The sequence below is a fragment of the Rhinichthys klamathensis genome, unplaced genomic scaffold, assembly GCF_029890125.1.
Source record: "Rhinichthys klamathensis goyatoka isolate OS25496 unplaced genomic scaffold, OSU_Roscu_1.1 h1tg000211l_1, whole genome shotgun sequence".
NCBI classification, from domain to species: domain Eukaryota; kingdom Metazoa; phylum Chordata; class Actinopteri; order Cypriniformes; family Leuciscidae; genus Rhinichthys; species Rhinichthys klamathensis.
In genome coordinates, this window is record NW_026606736.1 from 50,768 (window position 1) to 77,009 (window position 26,242).

General features: G+C 37.2%; 1 protein-coding gene across 7 annotated transcripts in view; it reads left to right on the top strand.

Moving 5' to 3' along the window:
• The window catches only part of sema6e (sema domain, transmembrane domain (TM), and cytoplasmic domain, (semaphorin) 6E), a 133,504-nt gene that overhangs the window by 42,430 nt on the left and 64,832 nt on the right, over nucleotides 1-26,242 (top strand). For 5 of the 7 annotated variants that reach the window (XM_056263944.1, XM_056263950.1, XM_056263951.1 and 2 more), the window contains exon 2: nucleotides 12,481-12,590. The gene's annotated coding sequence lies outside the window, so the exon portion shown is untranslated. The other 2 variants (XM_056263947.1, XM_056263945.1) reach the window with 2 other exon arrangements.

Here is a 26,242-nt window from a genome sequence, read left to right on the forward strand (position 1 = left end):
TTTTCTTTTGAGGGAAAATTGAAACGCATTAGTGTTGCACGAAAGGAGCCGAATCTCTCACTCTTCTTCTCTCTTTTTCTCTCTGTATTGATCGGTTTTAGTGGATTTTTGGTGGCATTTGCTCATTGCTTTCTTATTTCAGAGTTTATTGGATGACAACCACCACACGTGTTTTGCAATCGAAGAAAACGGCAAAGCCTTGAGAAGCTGACCACATTCTGCTTTTTCTTTCCAACTATCCACGTTCATACAGCTCTCTAACCCATTTCTCGACAATGTTTCTTTGCTGCCAAGTGTTCAATTTAAAGTTGATTTGATTTAGAAAAAGAATTTGAGAAGCGGTCTAGTCCTTGTGCGCAAACTATTTGTTTTCTGGGTGAAAGGTCATTTTTCTGAGGCCTGTGTGTGGCTGTAGAGATAGCTAATCCTGGAATATCCTTTATGAACCATTTTTTTTTTCTATAAGCAGCTGTTTTCAGTGAAAGATTTTCACTGTAAATCTACTCAGCTGTCGTCAAAGAGGGTGAAAAATACCTGAGCTAATCTAAAATCCAGCAGCAGTGACGGTGAAATCCCTCAGAGCTCTCTAGTCAATAAGCACCACATTCTGCAGAGCAAAGCAGCTAATTTAACCCACATCTATTCTAGACCAAGTACAGCAGGATCTTTTTGTTCTAGAACAGTGGCCCAAAAAATGGACACGTAAGCCATACTTAATGTATGAATTGTATTTAGTTCAGTGTTTTCAAAACTTCTTTGTTTTATGTATCCTCACCCATCACTAAGAGCCTTCTGAACCAGAAATGTGTATATCGAAGTTACCAATACATTTTATCTCAAGCAGCTAATTTCCATGTTTTTACATTTGGATCTTTGCCGTCATCTAACGCTAACTAAAAGTTCATTAAAAACACAAATAATTTGTCAAATTTAGCTCATTTTAAAGTGAACATCTTGTTGTACATTATTCACTCTTAAGAAAACCAAATATAATACCCAATGTGTTGTGTTAATATGAAAGAAGTTTTTGTTTTTACCATTATTTTGAATTACGCGTTGTGTTTTAGGGTTAAAGGAAATGTCTGCAAACTTAACGAATAATGTTGTGATGCCAAAATTCACAATTCACAGCATGTAAAATGATTGATTTAGTTGATTATACTGCATGTACATATATTTTTCACAAAGAGATTCATACTCTCATATTACTTTTTTGTTCTTCTTTCTTTTTTGATCCTGAAAATGGCATGAAATGAATTTCCAAATTACACAAACAAATCACATTGAAATTATTTGATTTTAAAAAATCCTCAGAAAAGAGAAGTTTCTGGGAACTGCTCTAATGAGAAGACAATGCCAAAAGAGTCAATCATTTTATATATAGTGTAAAGATTTAAATGTTTAGTGTGATTTAAATGTTCAGAAAAGTTTTTTTGGTGCCACTGTACACTGTATTTTTCTGCTTTTGCTGATAGCAGAGAAGCACAAAAGCCTCAAGACCCTGAGCAAAATAGAGGATTCTGAATCTAAAGCCTTTAGTTCAGATGTTTAGAGAGTGGAAGAGACTGAACGGGTTGTTCTTTTGTATTCTTGTAAATACATTGAAGATGAACCTGCGATTTCCCACAAAAGAAGTAAAGTTTGTATTCAGATCATTCATATTTTGCAGTCAAGTAGCACGCAGCGTTCTCCTGCATCCTGCAGTCTTTTAATAAAGAGAGCTCCCACTGCTTTTTTTTTTTTATATACGTTGGCTGAATTGCAGAACATTAGCACTAGACATTTTCGTGTCATGTTGCAAGAGTCAGTGCAACAATATCTAATCGTTTAAAGTGTGGATGTTCAGATGTTGTGTTCAAGATTAACTCTTTCAAAGTTCATTGACATGGGAACCAGAGCCTGGTATAGCAGGACGGGGAGTGCTGACGTCCCAGTCCTTGTTGAAAGGTGTCCAACGATGGACTCCTAATCCTGGATTACCTGTGTGATGGTTGTAGATGGCACAGATAAGATGGAAAGGAACCATTGCTCTTTGTGTGGAATGGCTTAAACATGTTTCTCTCACACACATTAAATCAGGTTTTATGATTTTAGATTCTCTCTCAGCAGAAATACTTTTTTTCAGAGGCTAATACATGCAAAAACATAGAAATGCATCTGGTTACACAACAAATCCAATGGGCTTTAGTTTCTGTTTTAAAAAGCACAACAATTGAATGTATCATTTTAAAGATGAGTGAAATTTAAAATTTAAATATTTCTGTTTCTCTTTTCATCCCTCTATGAATGCGACTGCTGTGTGATTTTAGATGTGACATCCTCACTGATCAAAGTCAGATGTGTACAGTCTAGATCAGCTTTTGTCAGTCAGGCTGTGTGTGCAGTATACTATACTATTATAGTTTTATATATATAATATTTATTAGTAAGTCAAGACGCATTTTTTAGATTTACATGACCAGTTTTCATATCTGTTAAACCCTTTTTAGGAAAGGATTATTCATTTATACTACACTTCTTTTTGTTTTTCTTAAATAACATGTTGTCATATGAACAACCAGTCAGTAACTGGACTGATGTAAGTCTCACATATACGCCACAGTAATGGATCCTGTGGATTCATTTAGAATTGGACAACTGAAAAATCACTGACATAAATCGTGAACTCAATATCGGCTCTGAACGATTTACTGACAGAGTGACTCTGATTCAAAAGGCTAACTGTGTGAGGCTGTTTTCTGTGCATGATTTTCCCCCCCACTAAATTAGTTTACCGCAAACCCTGCCCCTCCCTCGGCTGTTTCATTGGTCAACAGTCACTAGTCAAAAAAGTTATGCTATATCTTATAGCATTATACAGTAATGCTTTCAGGATGTGCTACCAACACTATATTGAGGTTAGGGTTTGCAATCAGCACTATGATTGACATGACAAATGAAATTGGTTTCATTGTGACTGACTATTTAAAAAGAGCAAGTTTATAAGAGTGTCATTTGATTATAAATCAGTCATCAGAACTTGTGCTGTGTGTGTTTGGTACATAAAAGTTTGGCGCATACTCAAATAAGATAATATCAGACAAAACCACAAATGGACAAACACAAAAAGCTTTGACGTCTTTTCCCTCAATTTTATTATTGTCACTTTTTTGTTGCATTTGCTACCATTTTAGTTACTGTCGGGGGGCCCTGGTTTCCATAAGTGGTCTGTGTGGATTGAGGAGGTAACTTTTTTTATTGTGAACAATAGAGTATGTCTACTTTACTGTTTTCCATAATTTGTCCACTTTCAAACCTGCACCGAACCATTTTGGGGTCAAAAGAATACGCCACGTGGATACTCTAGAGTTTCGAGTAATAAAAGCACATTTTCAGTTCCAACTACTGTACGTGAAAGTTTTTCTTTTTTCCCCCTTTTTGTACTTTCCTCCAAAGGAAGTGTTGTTGTCCAGAAGGAAATTACCGGTTGCTTGAATTAATGACTTGGGCAGGCAGTTTTTCTTGCTGACAGAAAAGCTTCACCTGAATGAGCAAAAGCCTTCTGCCTCTGTGGTGTGTTGTTGTGTTTTTCATTCCCTGCTGCTCTTCGCAGTAGAAACACTCTCTTCCTTCCCGACCGTGTGACATCACTAGCATTTCCTTTAAAATATTGTACCGTACTTGAGGTGACGTCACTACTTTAAATGTCAAGCAAACTTTAAATAGGCACATTTTTCCCAGCCTCTCTTGAATAGTGGTGATGACATGTCATAGTTCGATTTAGTTGTCATGCTGACAGGCGCATTCATCACCCCCCTGCTCTGTCCATAAAACATTAACATTCATCATCTCTCCATCTCTTTTTCCATCATTCACCCCTTCTTTCTTTTTCACCTTGCCTCCTGTATTGTTCCCTTTCTGTTTCTTGGTTTCTGTTCACCTTAGCCCTCATTGCCAGGACAGGGGTGTTAGCAGGCCCTGAGTGATGTGGTATTTAATAAAGACATGCAGCGGGTTGCCAGATTGTCAATTTTTATGCTGTTTGTGGCTTTCAGGGTGATTAATGTCCTGAGATGCCATTTTATAGCTCTCACGCCTGGCTGTAGCGCTGGCCACTGGCCCAGGGCTGCTCTGACGGTGCCTTTTATTTCAGACAGAAATTGTTACATTTTGTGGCCACTGCCTTTGAACTACCAACTACTTTTCTTAGCGGATTGCTATATAATGCTTGTTGGTGCTTTATTGAACATGGTGCACACTCAGCTTCTAGTAACAAATGTGGGGAACCAGTGATTTTGTTGGGTCAATGTTATAGTGTTCATTGCTTTTTCTTAAAAACACAAAATGAGAGTTTAAAGGGCATGATGTTCAGTCTAGTATTTATTTTCATTCCCTGAAAACTAATATTTTATTTCAAGATTTCTTGCACAAAAACAGTCGTAATTAGTTTTACATGATGATTTTCCACTTTATCTTTGACTTTGATTCTTTTAGGTAAATAAGCTGTTTTTGATGCTGTTTTTGGAATTTAGTGATATGAAAATTATCAGTGTTATGATTGGCTAATCTCTTTGCATGTGAAATGACTAGCGATAATAGAATTGATCATATCAGTTGTTGAATGATATCATAGATGTTTTGTTTGTTTGTTTTTTACATTTAGATCAACTTTGCATCTTAAACTCACTCTTTACAAACATTTAATAATTAATAACACTGTTAAGTGCAATCTTTAGCAAATTTCTATGATTATATTTCTTTAAATGTCAGGGAAACTTTAAATGGGCGCATAGCCTCTCCGGTTATGACATGTCATAGTTCGATTTAGTTGTCATGTTGGCAGGCCTATAGGCTAAAACATAGACATTTCCTTACTGTACATTGTAATGTGTGATGCCTAAATTAATTTTTAGCATTTAAAACAGTTGGTTTTAGTGTTTTATTTTTATTCGAATTATACAAAATAGTGTAAAACATATCAGTTATCTGTTTATAAGTATCTGCTAGATTTTTAGTATTGGTGCATGCTTAGTAATTACTATCACCATTCCTGAATACTAAGTCAGCATTGGTTTGTATATGGGTCCTATTTAAATGTTCTCATGGTTTTGACATCACTACTGTGGTTGGTGGGGCTTATATTATGAATGCTATAATATATCTTTATAGTTGTTTTAAAAGTGATATTTTCCATGATATTTTAACTTTAAAGTAAGTATACACTATTAGACATCCAGTAGCTGAGGAAACATAGGGTAAAATAGGTGGTCCGAGTCACAGCTAAAAGGCCACTTGTCACCTGACAGGAGTGAAACCGCAGGACTCCTGTGGACTCTGAGAAAAGGACATGTCAGGGTCACTGTGAGCAAGAGGGACAAGGCAAAGATGAGAGAGAGAGAGAGAGAGAGAGAGAGAGAGAGAGAGAGAGAGAGAGAGAGAGAGAGAGAGAGAGAGAGAGAGAGAGAGAGAGAGAGAGAGAGAGAGAGAGAGAGAGAGAGAGAGAGAGAGAGAGAGAGAGAGAGAGAGAGAGAGAGAGAGAGAGAGAGAGAGAGAGAGAGAGGGCCTCATTCACCATTTCAAATTAATTTTTGGATTAGGCGCATCATAATGCATTCTGGATTACCTGTTCTGATACTTGAGATGCTACTTCATTATTTAGCTAAAATAAGGGCTCTTAGGAGGCATATTTAAGATGCCTATAGCTTTCAGAACTGCTTCAGGAGCATGTCTATGATGCTTTAAAATGCTCTCTCTTTAAGCAGCTAGGTAAATTGGAACAGAGCAAAGGGAGAGATACAGTGATCCGTTTGTGTCTTTAACCCGTCTATCCGTTCCCACGGTATCAGGAGAAGGAAGAACTGACCCTGTATGAGCTCTATACCCCTTCATCCCTCTCTCGTTCGCTCTCTCTCTCTCTTTCTCACCCACACATGCACAAGGGATCTGTTCACATCAGCAACATCAGTTATTTTACTTTATATTGTTTAGATCAGCGGTTCTCAATGGTTTTCCTTCTAGATGCAAATATTAGATATCAAGCGGAAAACCAACACCGAATCAAAATAATAGATCTTACGACAGTCTATCCATGTTGGCACCTGCCTTTGACTATAGCTTCTATCAACTGGCATATCGAAGAAACAGTCTATCAACAACTATACCCAATATACCTTAGAGCTTGATTCAACACACAGCCTTTTCACACCAGCAATGCAAAAAAGGGGAAGCATCTCCTTTCTACTTCCTCTTAAAAAGTTGATTATGCTACTTATTTTTTTTTTCTGTTTTATTCTAACTATGCACGACTATACTACCTTTCAAAAGTTTAGTATCAAGATTTTTGTTCTTTAATCAATTCTTATTTTTAGCAAGGTCACATTGAAATGATCAAAAAAATTACTGTAAAGACATCATTTATAATGTTACAAAAGATTTTTTTTTTTAATAAATGCCATTCTTTTAAACTTTCTATTCAACAACAACAACAACAAATGTTTCTTGAGCACCAAATCAGCATATTAGAATGATTTCTGAAGAATCATGTGACACTGAAGACTGGAGTAATGATGCTGAAAATCTGCTTTACCATCACAGGAATAAATTTCAAAATATATTAAAATAGAAAAGAGTTATTTTATAATATTTCACAATATCACTGTTTTTACAAAAACATTAAAAATCTGTTACTATATAATAGGTAAAATCAGATACTATTTCATCACTCCATCATATCTGATGTTTCTTTCTTTTAGCTTTCATTTGTTTTCCTGTCACGATTTGTTAGAAAGCTATCCTTTGATTTCAAGAACAGAGGCTTCTCAGTATCTTTAAACTCCATTTTTAGAGCTCAGTTTCTTTATTTATATTCTGATAAGGACTGAGTGGATAATGAGAGACAGAAATCCTCTGACTGAGACTGGGGCGAGAGTTCATGTTTAATAACGCTGGGGTTGACAGAGCATGGGGTAACAGTTAACGCTTGGTTAACAATACAACAGGTACGGCGGGGCTAATGTGGCCACAAAAGGAAAATTCCAAATGTCGGGTTTTATTAGCTGAACAAACAATTTGAAGTGACGTCTTGTGATTTGTGACACTTTATGTGTTTTTAAGCTTGAACTACAAGGTTTTTACCCCTGCTGTGATATTTGGATTGGGTCCTGGATATATTTGTGTTGTACATTTTGTTTTTGTTCTTTACTCAATCTTGTGGTGTTGAGTTCAGTGTCTTTTAGGATCAACGGCCTGATGCAGCTCACTTTTTTTCGGGTGTGCGTGTGTGTGAAAATACAACATTTAAATCTCTTAGAGGTAGGGGACAAACTTTCACTCTCTCACCCCATTTCTGTTTCTCTGTGATAAATTATATATGAATAATAGTCAGTGAATGTTGCCGTCAGCCAGACCAGATCAGACTTTTCTTTGCAGAAAAAAGAACAAAAACATCACAGTAAGTCAAGAGAGAGAACACGACGCTCTGAGAGAGACAGACAATAAGATAGACAGAGAGAGAAAGAGAGGACAGAATGGGAGCAAAGTTGTAGAGTTGGATGAACTTCATTGTGCCTGAACAGTATTACTGTATATTAAAGTAAATATTAATGAAAATATACTTTTATGCTTTCAGAAGACTTGGAATAGATATGAGACATATGGACTAATTTTTGTTGTTGTCTTCTTTGGAAGAGGGTGAGTAAATAATGACAGAATTTGCACTTTTTGGTTGAACTATGCCTTTAGGCCTTGCTAGATCTTTGTATAATCTATTATCAGTGCATGTGTTGGAGACTCACAGCAGACTGTGACTAATCAGTATTTCCACTCCATGGTGAACTCTAATTTGTGTAATTCACCTGGCATCAGCTCAGTCGGACACACATATCACCCCACCAAACACATGACTTTGTCATTAGCTGCTACTGCTGGCAACATCTGTACGTGATCCCTGGAAACAAAAACATAATTCTGCAGGCAAATCAGTGTTAAGCTCAGGTAAAATGAGAAACTATGATATAAATGACCCATGTTCCTGAGCTCAGCTGGAAAAAATACATACTTACTTGAGCCTAAAAACACTTCGGTTAGTCAAATTACAGCTGTTGGACATGAGTTGAATGAACGAATGATCATGTTTAGTATTGTATGGAGTTCCGACTAATTTATCTGAACTGCAGCGATGTTTTTGTCTGGAACAGGCATTAGTCAAATCCATCGTTGTACTAATTACTCAAGCTTATTTTGTGCAACGCACATCTAGTAGGATAATATTTTCACTGTTCGGCTAATGTTAGAATCGCTGCGTGAATACTCAATCAAGGGCAATGTTCTCTAAAGCTGTAGGTGGTTGCTTGCCGTAATTGAAAGCATTTGCTGGTGAAGTGTTCTAGAAGGTCCAGTATATTACGATGCGTGGCGTGGACCCTCACTCCGTTTCATTTCCCCAGTGAAAGACAGCGATTAATCTGATTAGTGATCTATCAGCTGAAAGTTCTGCCTCCCGGCTCTAATGGTCAATGCCAGAGCCTGGTCTGAATTATTAACAGATCCATTCCTGGAGACCAGGGACAATTCATCACCAAACAGAGGGGTGAAATGAAAAAAAGAGATGGGCTGGGTTAAGTAAAGAGTGAAAAAATATATGTAAGTGGGACACATGCACTGTGGTAAAAATGGTTTTGTGTTGGAGTAAAGAGAAAGCAGTGTGTGTGTGTGTGTGTGTGTGTGTGTGTGTGTGTGTGTGTGTGTGTGTGTGTGTGTGTGTGTGTGTGTGTGTGTGTGTGTGTGTGTGTGTTTTATGTTTAAAGGAACAGTTCACCCAAAAAATGAAGATTCTCTCATTTACCTTGGGGCATGTTGAAGAATGTAACGGTGGCTATTTTCCATATAATGAAAGTCAAAGGGAAATTAAAAGTGGTCCACATAACCTGTGCACTATATTTGCCCTATATTTTCAGTCATCTAAAGCCTTACCACAAAATTTCTCTTTAAAAAAACAGTTAATCTAAAAATTGTAATTATTTATGTAATTTGGCACCATTGATATCAATAATGTTGTTCCTTTAAGAGAAAATAATTTTAATAAGTGTTTCCAAATGTCACACAAGTTAGAGGTTACATATGTTTAGCCAGGCTTGATTTATTCAAATCAATGGTTTTCGGCTCAAGGCTCTAATCCCAAATGTTCAGTACATTTTAAAACTTAACCTATAGCCCTCTAAGTGATGATGGGGATGAGTTTATAGTGGAGACGCAATGTTTTCTATATTATTTATATATTTTAACAGCTTATGAAAACCCCAAAAGGTTTTCATAGCTGTAAGCCATAATCATCAAAATGATAACAAATAAAGGCTTGAAATATCTCACTTTGCATGTAATGAGTCTATATAATATATTAGTTTCACCTTTTAAGTTGAATTACTGAAATAAATGAACTTTTGCACGATATTTAAATTTTTAGAGTTTCACCTATGTACATACAGTCTATCCTCAATGTCATCAACCCTAAATTTAACCAATAATCATAAACCTAATGAAAACAGATCTCCAGTAGTAAGTAATATCATAACCTAATCTCAACCCTAAACTGTGCATCTAAATCTCATGTTGCCTAGAATATGATCCCAAACCTTCATCTAATCCTAAACCTAATTCAGCAGTGTCTCTGTGCATTTGCAACAACAACAACAGCAACTCTGTGTGTGTAGACCAGCCCACTTTCAGGACACGAATCACACTGTAGAACGTAAACAGCTGACACTCAGCTGAGATTTATTTTTATTACAAACACACAATTTACTGGATTAGTAGTCTGATCCAGAGGCAATTTAAAGGTACCAGTTTACCGAAAAATTTAGAAATCTTATTATTTACGCAGAATGTCATATATATTTAGAAAGACATGAGGGGGAGTAAATTATGGTAGAATTATTATTTTTGAGTGAACTGTCCCTTTAGGACTCCCCTTTGCATTAGCTGTAACAGGTGTAAATGTCACAATAAAGAGAGAGCTCTTGAGAAATACGTACAGTAATAGACTTTGGATGGATCTGATAGACTTGGATTCTTTCAAGATGCAGTACAGCTCGGATACTGTCATGACCATTAGATCACTGACCCAGAGTTAGTCCATGAGAGGGAATGCTCGAACCAGTAAATCACAACGCACACACAAATACTGAGATAAAAAGCGTAATTTAGCCAAAAGGGGATGTACTGGCATTATAGAGATTCTAAATTGTTGTCTTTTTTTATCCTTGAGTTCATATTTCAAAACACTCCAACCACAGTCCGTATTGATTTTATTGCAGTGTAACTTCATGCTTGGAGAGTTACATTAGCTTCATTTCAAATGAACTGTGTTTGATGGATTGGCTTATTCCCAGAGCCAATGACATCCACCGGGCCAAACAAGAATAAACTACGGTTGTACCCTCCACAGTGTGAGGCGTAAACACAGGATACAGTAAGTGTGTGTGTGTGTGTGTGTGTGTAAATCCAGTTTTAGCTTTGACAGAAGCTGAAAAATATCCGTAGTAATTATGAATGACTTGTAACTTCCCCATCACTTATAATTCACACCACTGATTGGTCAATACAATGTTCTAGCCATGTTCAAACATACAATACTAGCTATGATGCTAAACGCCTGTTCGTATGTATTTATGTAGCTACTATGTATGCAGTGTGTATCACTGCACCCATAGAGGTTCACTTTTAGCCTTAGCACTGGGTATGATTACATGTCAGACAATATTTGTTCTAGACCACCATCGGCACAGATGCTCAGCGAAGACCACGAGAACCTAACCCTAGACGTTATTTTTGACGTAGAACCAGGAAGCGCTGCACTGTTTACAGAGAAGAGATTGTTGAATAAAGTCGTTATTTTTGCCGGGTTTTGCACACAAAAAGTATTCTCGCCGCTTCATAACATTAAGGTTGAACCACTGTAGTCACATAGACTATTTAAAACGATGTCTTTACTACCTTTCTGGGCCTTGAAAATTGCAATAACGTTGGTGCCAATGGCTGGTTCAGAAACCTCTCGGATTTCATCAAAAATATCTTCATTTGTGTTCCGAAGATGAAGGTCTTAAAGGTTTAGTTCACCCAAAAATGATGTCATTAATGACTCACCCTCATGTCGTTCCAAGCCCGTAAGACCTCCGTTCATCTTCGGAACACAGTTTAAGATATTTTAGATTTAGTCCGAGAGTTTTCTGTCCCTCCATTGAAAATGTATGTACGGTATACTGTCCTTGTCCAGAAAGGATATAAAGACATCATCAAAGTAGTCCATGTGACATCAGTGGGTTAGTTAGAATGTTTTGAAGCATCTAAAATACATTTTGGTCCAAAAATAACAAAAACTACGACTTTATTCAGCATTGTATTGTCTTCCGGTTCTGTTGTCAATTTTCATTTTTGGGTGAACGACCCCTTTAAGGGTTTGGAATGACATGAGGGTTAATAATTAATGACAGAATTTTCAGTTTTGGGTGAACTAACCCTGGATCAGAAAAGTCCATCCAAAAACAGATTTCCAGTGCCACATATGCACAGAAAGCTTGATATTGATGTTTATATTTTCTGGACAAGAGATCTGTGTGTATTTTGCCATGGTTTGTTTTGTTCACCCTGTCCTCTGTAGCGTATTATAAATGGTTGTGTTCAGACACAAGTTTCAGGCTTGTGAGCAATGACTGCTCCCCCCTCCCTCACCCCTCAACCCCCCGGGTGGGACATAAGTGATGGAAAGAGAAGGGTGAGAGGGCTAAATGCCTGAGCCACATGCGATAACTCACTAGCGGTTCACAGGGCTAACTGCGGTCAGAATGTGATAGCCTTGCACGAATGTGTTCCGGGAAATCCAGCCAGTCGCCCCCCAACTCACCGGGGGTTTTAAAAGATCCAGGAATATGGAATTCCTTAGCCGGTTAATTGAATCTGTGATTTGCAATCTCACGAATTGCACTATTTTCTATTTGAGTGCTGCTCCGCTGTATATGAACCCTCTATTAAAGTTGAATGTTCCCCTATTGAAGGAACCGCATGTGGTTAATGGATGGATAGATAGATGCATATATAAATGCAGAGTTGCAGTACGTTATGTGTATTAAACACAAATTGCCACCATGATTTTCCTGCCATTTTTTTTGACAGAAGCGGGTTAATGAATGGAAAGTTGCTGTTGCTTTTCTCTTTTTCACGTGCAGATGGGAGTTCAGCTCCCAAGCAGAAACATCTGGTCCTGTTTAGAGTTATGCCGTGTGTGTGTTTATGAGAGAGTGTTTTTAAAGCACGAGCATGAGAGGGATTTTTTTCTTGAGCAGTGGTGAGTTCTGAATCTTCCTCTGTCACGGGTCACTGGCCGGTTCACATTTCCTGCCAACATGAGTCACCTACAAACCAGCGGTTATTAGTCTACAAATCTCCAACACAGCCAGATCCAAATATATTTATGTCTGCTACTTTTTTTCCCCTCTGTCTCTCTCACAGGATCTAAACAGAAAATATCTTTCTTCTTTGTGGGTGTCGCCTTCTACCCTCGTGGACACCAGTGAGAGCTAAAGCGTTTCCACCACTGCTCTTCTCCTGAAAGGATAACAGTGAGTTTTGAATTCGTCTCTCTCTTTTTACAGTGATTCAGGTTTCCTGCCTGTCATCATGGACACGCCAGTTCATATTTCCTCTCTTCGTTATGGCAGACAAAATCAATTGTAGACACAGCAGTTTACAGAGACGCAGCATCAGTTCGAGATCAGCAGAACTAACAAATGTGAATCGACCTGTCAGATCTGATGTAACCCTCGCTAGCTGGATTGCGTCCGCTGTTAAGGGAACGTGATTGACGGGCATCTGAGATTCAGATCTGCATGGATCCAGTTTACTACATTAGCCCATTGTTTTATATACAGTATATCGGTAGCAGCTGGTAGAGATTCTGCTATGCCGTTTACCACAGTATAAATGGGAACATTTTTATACTCTGTTATAAAAGGTGATGCTTGCAACATCCTCAAATGAAGTCCTTTTCGTTTTTAAAATATTGATGTTACTAGATTCTCAAATAGACATTACTGGATGATTTGGATGCCTGTTTCCACCTCTGAGTAAAAAAAGTACAAAAAGGTTTTGTAACATCTCATAATTCTGACTTTATATCTCAAAATAGCATTTATTCATTTTATAATATGTCTATCTCACAATTTTACTTTATTTTTCATAACTTTGACTTTATATTCAACATTATGACTTTATTTTACAATTCTGACTTTATCGCAATGACTGTGTCTTACAACATTGGCTCTATTTCTCCTTATTTGTTACTGTATCACTAAAATATGTCTATAATATGATTTTATTTCATAATTGTGACTTATTGTAATTGTTAATTTACTATATCTCACAATTTGACAAATGTATTTTATTTTTTATTTCACATAATAATAATAATCTCACAACTGCAAAATATTTATAGTAATTGCAACTTTGTATCTCACAATGGGCTATATTGTACATGGTTATTTTATGAATTAATTTTCCGGGTTGAATTTCTAGCACAAAAAGCTAAAACATGAGACTATTGCCGTGATGTAAAACTTGTTTAATATCAGATTTCGGTCATACCATCCAACCTTAAGAGGAATCTATGTTGGATTTTTGGCATAAAATGAAGCAAACTTTTGTTTTTCTGGTCAAACACTCAGACAGCTCAGACTAAAACTGACATGCCCTCACATTATTTGAGCAGCACCATTATTCATTCACTCTTTCCCTCTTTCTCTTCCCTGCTGCTGCCCTCTGAGCAGAAACAACAGTGTAAGCACTCCCATTCTAGATCCTTCCCTTTTGTCCTGGACTCTGCATTTTCATCCAAAGGTCATTGATGGCCACAGAGAATCACTTGGAGTGGTATTCAGTCAAATTGCATCATACTGTTTATCTCGGAGGTTCTCTCTGTATTGTGGAAGATCTGGTATAGAGCTGAGCCCTGCAGGTCTGGAAACGTGCCACAGGAAAGGCTCATACCAACTTTGTGAAAGGTCAGGTGAGAAAGCTTTTTAGCACTCTGATGGGGTGAACGCCAAATGAAACGGGTTCTGGGTAGTTTAGTTTAGTCAAATGCTTGTGCAGGTTTTTTTTAAAATCCCTTTTCTCTTCTGTTCATCTCTGGCACCACATATTCAAACATACAGTAAGTGGGATTTGCTGCAATGTGAGAAGTGTGGCTTCTCAGTCTTTTATTGCTGTATTCAGCGGATAGCCGATTCTCTGACTCGTTTGCCTTGTGACTTTGACTCTGCGACCATCTAATACTCTGACTCATTCTGCCTCATTGTTGCCCACCACAGCGGGGCTACAATGAATAGCAAAATCTCACCCAGTGAATAGGAAATTTCAGAGCAGTCATCTGGAACGGCACTTTAGGCTTGAATACAATGATTGGACTGTATGTGTGCTGCTCTCTTGTCCTATATGACTGAAAAATCCTGTTATAAGGATTTGGCTCGGAATGATAATGCATAACTGAAATAGTTAGAGATTTAACGTTTACTGAAAGAGATAGTTCACCCAAAAATGAATGTTCTGTCATTTATTTAATCACCCCTCATGTAGTTTAAAACATGTATGTCTTGCTTTCTTCTACAGAACACAAGAAGATATTTGGAAGACTTTTTTTGTCCACACGATGAAAGTCTATGGGGTCCAAAACAATATTGAATTTCTTCAGAATATTTTCTTTTGTGTTCCACAGAAGAAAGCAAGTCATACAAGCTTTAAACTACATGAGGATGAGTAAATGATGACAGAATTTTATTTTTTAGGTGAACTATCCCTTTAAGCGTGCATTTAAAATGCCTTACATGAAGTAGGATTCATGCAAACTCCAGGTCGGCTACACAAACCTAATCATCAGATTGGTTCCAACAGGGATGCACTTGGCTGCACAGTAAAAGCTTGGGGTTAAATTCCCATTTTCGCCAGCAGATTGGCACTCAGGAATCACTTCCTGGTTCCTAACCACCAGCGTCTAGTTATTTTCAGTGTATTTATGTGTGTGTGTTTGTCCCCCGGGGCCTGTTTGAGTTCTGAGCTTCACTGCCCTGAGACTAACAGGCAGGAGGAAGCAGATGGCTCCAAGGAGGGGTGACCCCATAGCAGAACTCTGACTCTGACAAAATTATATCCTCTAGAGTCACACACGTCTTGCTTCTGTAATCCTAATAGATACCCAAACAACTCTCACACACATACACACTGTACCTCTGTAATCCGCATTGCTGCTCCTCCTCCCGTCTTGTCACGACAACTAGTGATGGGCAACCACTGGATTATAACCAGTCACTTTGACACATTTTATAATATATAGACTCAATATAGACCATATTGTGCAAATCCACACTGACTGAGAGCGAAGTTATTAACTGAGCTAAAAGATCTCTAGAGATGGCGAATTTGATTCAGCTATAGACTTTAGTCAAAGTAAATGCCGTATTTAATTTGGTGTCTTTGAAACGGAGGCTGCTAGGGACTGAAGTATAGTATGTTCAATATGCCATATTGTTGATCGTTCAGCCGATTGAACAAAAAGAGTTTTCAATGTCTCATTGGGTGAATGATCAACATCCATTATGCAATATGACAACAACCGTATATTGAACTTGCAGTGATTGCTTCCCAACACATGCTGATTTTCATTCATGACAAATTAAATGGTCAATTCTCTAGTATATCTGTGATCAACAAACTTTTTGACATGTTTAATTTGGATAAATCACATAAGAATTTTTAATTACCTTATATTATTTACGTGAGCAATAATCTACATATGTGTTGCCATATGGAGTTCTAGTGGAGATGCGTATAGAACAGAAGCATCAGATAAACTGACTTTGCCTGGTAAAGGCTGTTAGATGTGCGAGTCATGACATATTTTCTTTAGCAGATGGTTTATATGTCTTTGATTAGAATTGGGCATGTAACGTAACTAAGTATGAAACTCATTCTTAAATTCTCTGTTCCCAAAGTACCTGTAAATCCAAAGCCAGTTTTACTCTCATTCGTCAGTTGATGTTCGTTTGGGCTCATGACTTCAACATAGAAAACTAAATGAAATTACAATCACATAATATTCTTCTCACTTTATTTATGTCAGTTTCCCCTTCAATGTGTAAATGCTGTGCCTGAGGTTACAAGCCCCTGATCTATACCCCCGTGATGGTTTTGGAGTAGCCCTCTAGAGCAACCTCCTGACTCACCTGAATCCTGTTGATGAATATAGACGTTCCTAGCTAACTAATATTGAGCTTGTTTCAATTTTAAACGATTTTATTTTTCAACAGACATTGCAGCATGCTTGCAAAAACCTTCTTAATACCTGACTGAGATATCTTCGAAAGCGCTTTGCAACCTTACCGTAACATCATTCCAGACATCTAGCACCCATAACAGTCCGCTAAAGTAATTATGTGCTGTAGCTGGTATCAGCTGGGAGGTGGTGAGTAAAAAGCTTTCTCACGGCCCATTGTTATTCAGCAACAGTGCAGCATTAAGTGGTATATTGATCTTCTGATGCGACTCATCCGTCGAGATTCACCCACTGCTGATCCAGGATCAGGTCTGTCAGTCCTGGATGTCTCTCACATGCCTCTTTTGGGGCATTCGCAACCACCATAGAGACAGAGACAAGCCGTGTTGTGTGTCGATGTGTGAATCTTCGCCGAAAACCAAATGTACGTTAACTCTGCTCAGATGTTTGTCAAGAGATCCTGAATGCAGGATTCTGTCTTTACTCAAACTCTTCTGCTTTATTTCAAACATCCACAGACCTCAGTGAGTCATTAGTGTCTCCTCTGGTTCTAAATCTCACCATGAAGGACAAAGAATTCCTCTCTGGGAGAAGAGCACCACATCCTAGAATTATACTGCCTGAAGTGCATTCGATAGGACTGTCTTACTCTCCAACCCAGACAGAACCTGTCTCACTCTCTTTAGGTGGAAGGATGTCTGAAGATCTGGAGAACTTTTCTGATTGGTTGATCTCCCTTCTTTGATCTGTCAAGTTCCCTCTTATTTTTCAACACTTCACTACTTTATTTGTCTGGCTTCCTCCTCGACTTCGTCTCCATGGCATAAAAGCTTCATAACATGCATCCTGTCTCTCATGTACACACAACAAACACAACCGGTCAAAAGTTCGGGTCGATACGATTTTTTTTCTCTTTCTCTTTCTCCTCACAAAGGCTGCATTTTTTTTCTATAAAAAAAAAAAAAACTAATATTGTGAAATAATGAAATTTAAAATAATTATTTTGTATTTTAATATATTTTAAAATTTCATATTTTCCTGTGATGGCAATGCTGAATGGTTCCCACAAAAAAATTATAAGAAATAATAAGGACAAAATCAGCATATTATGATTTCTGAAGAACCATGTGACACTGAAAACTGGAGTAATGATGCTGAAAATTCAGCTTTGCCATCACAGGAATAAATGAAACATTTTAAATATATTTGAATAGAACACCGTTTTTAATTGCAATAATGTTTCACAATACTACTAACATTTGATCCAATAAATGCTTATTCGTTCAATAAATGCAGCTTTGATGAGCATTTCTTCTAAAAACATAAAAAAAATCGTATTGTCCCTAAACTTTTGAATGGTACTGTATCTGATGGGATCATGACAGTGTGCTGCATAACAGGAATGACCCGCATATCGGCCCACAAAGGGATCGCTAACACTCGCTCTTGTCTGATCTCGCCTCAGCTGTGGGCTTGAAAAGCTGCCAACAGCAGATAAATGCATTTAGCTGGATGTCCCTCCCCTCCTCCTCTCCTCCCAGGGATGCGATGATTCTCAACTCCTCCCGGTCTTGGCCGAATGCTGTGGAAGCGAAGCGAGATGCCATTTCAGATGCCTGCAGAGGGTTAGATGGCAGCCGTGATACTGCAAATTGAGCTGTGGCGAGCAGGGGTAGGAGTGCACGTAAGAAAGCTGAAATGCTTCGTGTTCAGCTAGTGAGATGTATTACATAAGGTTTATAAACCACTACAGAGGGATGCATTATTCATCTAACGTCATGCAACTAATCAATCATTTATCGCTTAAGTGTTTTTCACATCCACCATCGTGTTAGTCTGCTTAAAACAGAATGATTTCGAAGCCCCTTTGTTAACATGGTGTAAAGTGTTAACAAAGGGGCTCAGAAGAGCAACAGAAGCTTGTGATTAATGTGCGTATTAGACGTGGAGAAGTGCTTTTTATTCGCAAAGGGTTCTGGTCTGAGTGCGAGACATTCACACCCTCTCATCTGATAATTGTACGATAGAGACGCAGTGAATCACTCTTACCTCTCGCCCTCCCCTTATCTCTCATCTGTCGGCCTTTTTTCAATCGCACAACACGTGAGAGCAATCGCAATCGCATTCATCTGCACACTCGCTGTCAGGCCCCTGGCCCTCGCTGACATGCTTTAGTCAGTGCTTTCCCTGTCAGCACGATTCCGAAATCCAAATAAAAGCATGCGGCTGGACCGGACATCGAAACTGGCAGCCAGGCCCTTCACTCCTCTGCTACTCTCACCGCATTTATGCCCCACGGGTCACATTATAATATTCATGGAGCCGGTGTGTGAGCGTGAGTGAGTTGGAGCGTGGACGCTCACTGTTTAATGTAATGTTAAGTCTTGCAGCAGGTAACGTGTGATGCTTCCATTGACATTCTACTTCAGTCACAGTGCTGCTTTAATAACGCTCGACTCCCTCGACCTGGACCGCTGATAAAATGTGGCCCGGTGCATTTGCATTATTCACATTTCACACCAAAAGAAGAGGGTTTTTTTTTCTTAAAGAATGTCAATCAGTCCTCCGTTGTGGGTTGGATATCTTATTGACCTGAACTGTTTCCACAGATAAGCAGAATAAAACATAGCGCTCTACTTTTGGACTTGGCCCTGGGTCCAAAATAATTGGCAAGAGATGACTTTATTTTATTTAGGGCATAACCAGACCCCTGGATGCCTCATGCACAGCGTTTTATTGAACTTTGGAATTTGGTGTACTAAGAGATTCAACTAAGCATCTAATGAAAATCTTATGATCTAATGAAAACCTAATGATTAATCAAATATTTGGCAGCTAATTTAAGAGTTTTAATTGATTTTTCAGATTTTGCCTTAAGTTTCTTTTTAGTCTTGTGAGGAAAGTTTTTATTTGGCATGTCAAGAAGATAAAACCATTTTCTGGAAATACCATTTAATAGGCCTTCACTGAATTATATGAAGATATTTAGTTTTGTAGTTATTTAAATTTTATAATCTAGAATCGAAAGAATAAAGTTGTAGTGTATAGAGGGTAATCTCATAGTATAGGCCTACAAAAAGGAAGTCATCAGTTTTAAAGTTGTAACATTATGAGATTATAAATTGTTTATTAATTTATTATTAATTTTTATTTTACTCTAATCTCATAATGTTATGGCTTTTTTTATCTCCCAGGACTTAAACTACATTTTGAAAATCCTACTATGAAATTATTCTTAAAGCATTGTAACTTTATACTCGAAAACTCTAAAAAGTTAAAAAGTTTTTTTGATGAAAGTTTAAGTCTGTGTAATATTCCACATTTTTATTTCATTTCTTTATTTCACCAAAGTATACTCTCACTCTTAAGTAGGCAGCATTTTCCCTTCCTTAAATATAAAATATCTACTACATATTATATATCTAGTAAATTTCAAATCTCTAAATATATAATATTACCCAGCTGCATTATTGATAAAAAGGGGGTGTGGTGTTTCCTTTTTTAAGATGCTGTAACATCATGCAAGTTGTTCTCTATATTACATGCAGTGCATATGACACCATTTTAGCCTGTAATTTTTCCCCACACTTTAATTTATTTACATTATCTAGAATTCCTGGACTATATCCAGCTACATCATGCTCTTGGGTTACAGCACTCCTTTTTTTTTAGTTTTAAAATATTTTACCTTTGGTCACATGAATACTATTTGACAATTAAATGCCAACAAATTTTCATTGTCGATAATCACACAACTACTTGTTTTGGCCATAATTATCACTGAGAGAAAACGGCAAGGAACAATAACAATGGAGAAAGTTTGAAAGTCTCGAAAATACTTCTTTGTGGTCCCTGCACTCATAGCGTTGAGAAAACCCTGAAGTAACACTGTAGCACATCTGACATTTTAATGAGAAAATATAATTGGCTTTACAGTGTGCCACAGAAGAATACATAGCATACACTACATACACAACACACACTCATAGCGGTCTCAACTGGCCTGTTTGGTTTTCATCCACTGGTCCCTCGTCGCCCGAGGGTGTGTTGTGGTAGACTCAGGCTTTTGATCTGTTGATAGGACTGACACTCTGGAGATCTGAGTGTTTCTCAAGGTCTGACTGTGCTCCGATCCCCTTATCCTTACTATATAATTAGCTCTGGACACTGAGGACGACATCCATGGGACTCAGCGAGACCTGCTTGAATTGTCCTCGCTGGAAAATATATAACCTCCAGCATGTGCAATATTTACTGGCTGAAATATCCATCCATCACACCTGAGAGTCTGGGAAACGTCTCGGTGTCTCATAACAGTCTGCTCTTGACTCAATAGCGGAGGATTGAGAAATATCAGCCGAGCCCTAAATAGCCTCCATTTCTAACCACAAGACCCCGCTAGTCCATTCTCTGTTTCTTATTCACTCTATTTTTTCCCCTTCTCATCGATTTGTTGCTCATATTCTTTGGTGTCCCCGCGCCCCCCTTTCTTCTTTGTGTTTAGTAATATTCCAATTACAGGCTTGTGTCGCAATCGCTGCGATTTCAAAGCAAGCGTGAGAGCCAATAGATCCGAGCACCCTCTGGGGAGAGCCGTATCTGAGGGCCGTAAATGATGTTGGTGGTTGTGGGATACGGGCTTGTATCTGTGTCAGACTAATGTACGTGCTGAGTTTCTGTGTGTCTGCGGTAAGTTTCATGTTACAGCGATACGGTGGCAGTCTAAGCCATTATAAATCGAGATGTCTTAAAATTGCTGGTGTTTAGATGGCCTGTGTGTGTCTGTCTGTACGCGTGTGTGTATATGACTTCTGGTGCCACTACTAAAACCCCAGTCGTGACCAGACGCTGCCTCGCTGCCTTTATGTATTGATTCAATTTGGTTGACTCTATACAGAGGGATTCTGCACTCAAGTAGATTGTGCCCTGTTTTTTCTCTCTCTCCCTGTCTAACACAGCGTGTTTGTGCAAAATATTTGAAGAATTGGCTCCCTTTCAATTTACGAGTATTCATTTGAATTGAATTCTCCACACCCCACAAAATGTTGAAATGGTATAACAGGCCGAGGAATTAAAAAAGTGTAATGCATTCTAGTTAATTAACTGTTCTTCCACTCTGGTCCACAAAAATGAATTTGTTAGATCATCTCTATCTATCTGTCAATCTATCGATCTGTCATTCTATCTATCATTCTGTGTATTGTTTTATCGATATTTTGTTCGTTCGTTCATTCTTTCGATATATCATTCATTCTATAGTTCGTTCTATCGTTTCTTCTTTCGTTTGTTCATTCTATGTGCCTGTCTGCCATTTTATCTATTGTTCTATCGTTCTTTAACGTTCTATCTATTTACTGTCATTCTATCTGTCGTTCTGGACTAGAAACCATCAATATTTTTGAAAACTTTTGTCTACTAAAAATGTTATAATAATGTGTTTAAATTTCAGTTAATTTGAAATCTGTTACATTCAGGAATTGAATTGGAAATAAAAATAAATTCATATAATTCCATAAACTCATAACCCAAATGTATTTTCACCAAAAAAAACTTTTTAGAAAATGTTTTACTAAAAACTATTAATAAATATTGTATTACAGTCTTTACAGAGAGACAGAGACATGGAGCCGAACAGAAGAACGATTAATTTCCCAGAATGTCATTACCTGTTAAATTTCATTGATTTGCTGTCCATTAATTCCTCTTGTTGTCATTGCAATTCAGCTTCCTTTGGAGTGTGGCCAATTCAATTCAAATCCACGTGTTATTGTAGTTATTATAAAATGCATACATTTCTATGTGACTTGGTTATAATAAATATGTGAACATACTGTAAAAAAAAAAAGAAGCTAATTATGGTATTGGTTACTTTTTCACAAGTGTTAGGTAAATGGTTTTCCAAATCAGTTTACAAATCAGTTTTTTTTTTAATTTACAACCAAAATCAGTGCAGATTTTGCCTCTTGGTTTCAGAAGAGCACCACACGTCGCTGAAAACGCACACGCGCACACAAACATCAGTGAAGCAGAAGAGTAATGGCCTCTCACTGCCTCTTGCTCAGACTAAAGAGAATCTCAAATCTGACAAGCGGAGTGCATTTATCACACACACACACACACACATGCTTACTGACGCCAGAGCAAGGGCATTAAACACACACACTCTATCTGTTCCATTCAGACACACACACACATTAACATGTACTGTTCATCTGTTTGTAGCTCAAGAACCTTTAGTGGAACATCAAACCTCAATGCTTAAAGGAACAGTTCACGCCAAAAAAATGAAAATTCTGTCATCATTTACTTTCTTGTCAAGTTGTCAAAAAAGAGAAAAGAGCACTATAAACTAGTGCATGACTCATACTTCATTTTTCAAGGCTTACAATAGCCTTGTACATGAGAAACAGACCAAAATCTGTCCGTGTTTTTTTTTTTTTTTTTTTTTTTTTTTTTTTACTAAATCATCTTTTAGAATCTCATTCGCGCTTGTGTATATTCATCCTTCAATGATGCAAAAATAATGGTGAGGGTGACTGACTAACCAGTTTTTTTTTTTTTTTTGTGAAAGGTCGATCTGGTTGAAGGTTCTTTCTCTCTGTAGCTCTGCTAAAGTGTATTACAGTATGAGTCTCAGAGTCTAGATAATTAACTGATTGTAAACGAGATGCAAAATATTATTATTATGCAATGTAAATTGATATGGTGAGGGAGCCTTAATTAGAGTGTTTCTGAGCCACGTTTGATCTTTTAATCAGGTCTGGGATTGAGATCAATGGTTGGAGATTGAGATTAGGATTACATGTGGGATTATCCCATTGGAAGACTATAAGAATCTGTGTCATCATTCAGCATGTGATAGGAATGCCATGTTAGCACATCAATAGGCCTCACACACACTCTTGACCAGTGGCCACCAAATATTTCCAATTAATCAGATTAAAGGCAGGGACACCAGCTGGCATCTTGTCATGAGAGAGATCAGACAGAAACAATCTGAAGCCATTAAGATTTGAGTTGAAATTATGTTTACATTTGATCTATACTCACATATTCAGATCACAAAACTGATAAATTGGCAAAAGGAAAAGGCTTGAAATTTTTTTCAAGTCTGATTGCTATATTGGTATCTGACTGATTAACAAATTATCTATTAAGGTACTTAACTGATTTATTAGATTAATTCTATGATGCCTTACTTTCAAATGTACTGTAAATCTGCCCTACAACCTCTTGCAATTTCTATAAAAACCCAGTTATCACAAACGACTGGAAGGTCATGGAAAACTCGTGGAAAGTCGTTGGAAAAGTGTTAAAAGTGTCTGGTTGTTTGTCATGTAGCAGATACTGGAGCTTTTCAGATGGTGTGTTTTAGATGTTGAGTTGCTGACTGGATGTTTATTAAGGGGAAATTGACCTTGTGACCATATGGCCTGATGACTGGTTCTGCAGGGGTCCCTTACACAGCTGTGTGGTCTAAGCCTTTGAGAGGTCTCTGTAAATGCTGCTCTTGTAATATACTCTTTGGGCTAGAACTGGAATTGAGAAAATGGCAGATTTGTCTCAGTTCAGAGTGCACAGGCTTGGATTAGTGAACGCAGCATGAGGTAGAGAACATACAGTATATTTCGAAGAGAAGATATACTCGCTTACACACATACACAACAGCACGTGTTTGAGCATGAACCGCAACATTCTCAACAGAACATGTGTAACACTGTGTCCGAACCAGGCATCAAGTATTACTTGCGTTCACAGTGAATGTGAAAAGCCGTGTGTTTTATTTATGAAAACTATGGAAGCTGCAAACTATGGAAGCTTGTTTCCGCCACAGAATGAAAAATAAAAAAGGTAATTGCGACTTTTTATCTCACAATTCTGACTTTTTTTCTCACAATTGCGAGATATAAAGTCAGAATTGCGTGATATAAAGTCAGAATTGCGAGATATAAAGTCAGAATTGCGTGATATAAAATCGCAATTGTGTGTTATACAGTCAGAATTGCGAGATATAAAGTCAGACTCAGAATTGATTGATATAAAGTCGCAATTGCGTGTTATAAAGTCAGAATTGCGAGATATAAAGTCAGACTCAGAATTGATTGATATAAAGTCAGAATTGCGTGATATAAAGTCAGAATTGCGTGATATAAAATCGCAATTGCGTGTTATAAAGTCAGAATTGCGTGATATAAAGTCGCAATTGCGTGTTATAATGTCAGAATTGCGTGATATAAAGTTGCAATTGCGTGTTATAATGTCAGAATTGCTAGATATAAAGTCAGAATTGTGAGATATAAAGTCAGAATTGCGTGATATAAAATCGCAATTGCGTGTTATAAAGTCAGAATTGCGTGATATAAAGTCAGACTCAGAATTGATTGATATAAAGTCGCAATTGCGTGTTATAAAGTCAGAATTGCGTGATATAAAGTCGCAATTGCGTGTTATAATGTCAGAATTGCGTGATATAAAGTTGCAATTGCGTGTTATAATGTCAGAATTGCTAGATATAAAGTCAGAATTGCGAGATATAAAGTCAGAATTGCGTGATATAAAATCGCAATTGCGTGTTATAAAGTCAGAATTGCGTGATATAAAGTCAGAATTGCGTGATATAAAATCGCAATTGCGTGTTATAAAGTCAGAATTGCGAGATATAAAGTCAGACTCAGAATTGAGTGATATAAAGTCGCAATTGCGTGTTATAAAGTCAGATTTGCGTGATATAAAGTCGAAATTCCGTGTTGTAAAGTCAGAATTGTGGGATATAAACTATTCTGAGGGGGGAAAAGTTAGTTAACTTTTCCCTCTTAGAATTGGCCTGATAACTCGCAATTGCGAGTTTATATCTCACAATTCTGAGAAAAGATGTCAGAATTTCGAGATATAAACTCGCAATTATGTGTTATAAAGTCAGAATTGCGAGATGTAAACTCGCAATTGTGAGAAAAAAAGTCAGAATTGTGAGATAAAAAGTCGCAATTCTGTCTTTTTTTCTCGCAATTGCGACTTTATTTCTCACAATTCTGACTTCATATCTCGCAATTGTGAGATAAAAAGTCGCAATTATTTTTATTTTAATTTTTTTATTTTATTTTTACCATTTTTTTATTCAGTGGCGGAAACAAGCTTCCATAGCAAACAGTGGATTCAGAAGTTGATAATACTATATGAGTGATTCGTTCATTTAGCAAAATAAGATTTTGCTCACTTTTAATAAATATTGATTTTATGATGGCATTTGAGATTTCATTAGCATATACAATTAAATTGATTATTGGATTGAATATACACATATTTTTTCACACATTTGTGTTCGTGCGTGTCTATATATATTTTTTTTTTCAACAAGAGTTCGTTATATTGAACAAGTAAATAAGTAAAGACTTTTACGTTCTGACAAAAAAATATATTCATTAAGGAATATAATTTTTATTTTTATTCTAAATAATTAAATTAATTAAGGAATCCTGGAAAATGTATCACTGTTTCACAATGTATCACAATATAACTGTTTTACTGTATTTTTTAGGTAGTGAGCATAAAAGAGACTTCCTTCAAAAACATAAAATCTTACTGACTGTACATTTCAAAATATTTGTTATTTAATAAATAACAAATATTTTGAAAATACAGTGACAAAACCATGACCCTACAACTGTAATATGAACCAAACTATGAGAAATTTAAAACGATACACCCCTGATAGATGGCTGGTTAGTATCAAACTCACTAACTTGAAAGAGATGCGATTTATCGCCCGTCTTTGTGACGGAGTGTCAGTGTCTGAGTGAACCACAACATCCTTAACTCAGCGCTCTCTGAGAGACTGTAAATTAAGGGCTTTGTGTGTGTTGTGTCTGTTTCCTGAGCAGAGGACAGTTTGATGAAGAGTTTAATCTTCTAAAGAAGAGAATGGAACACTGATTTTGTCTCTCACTCTCT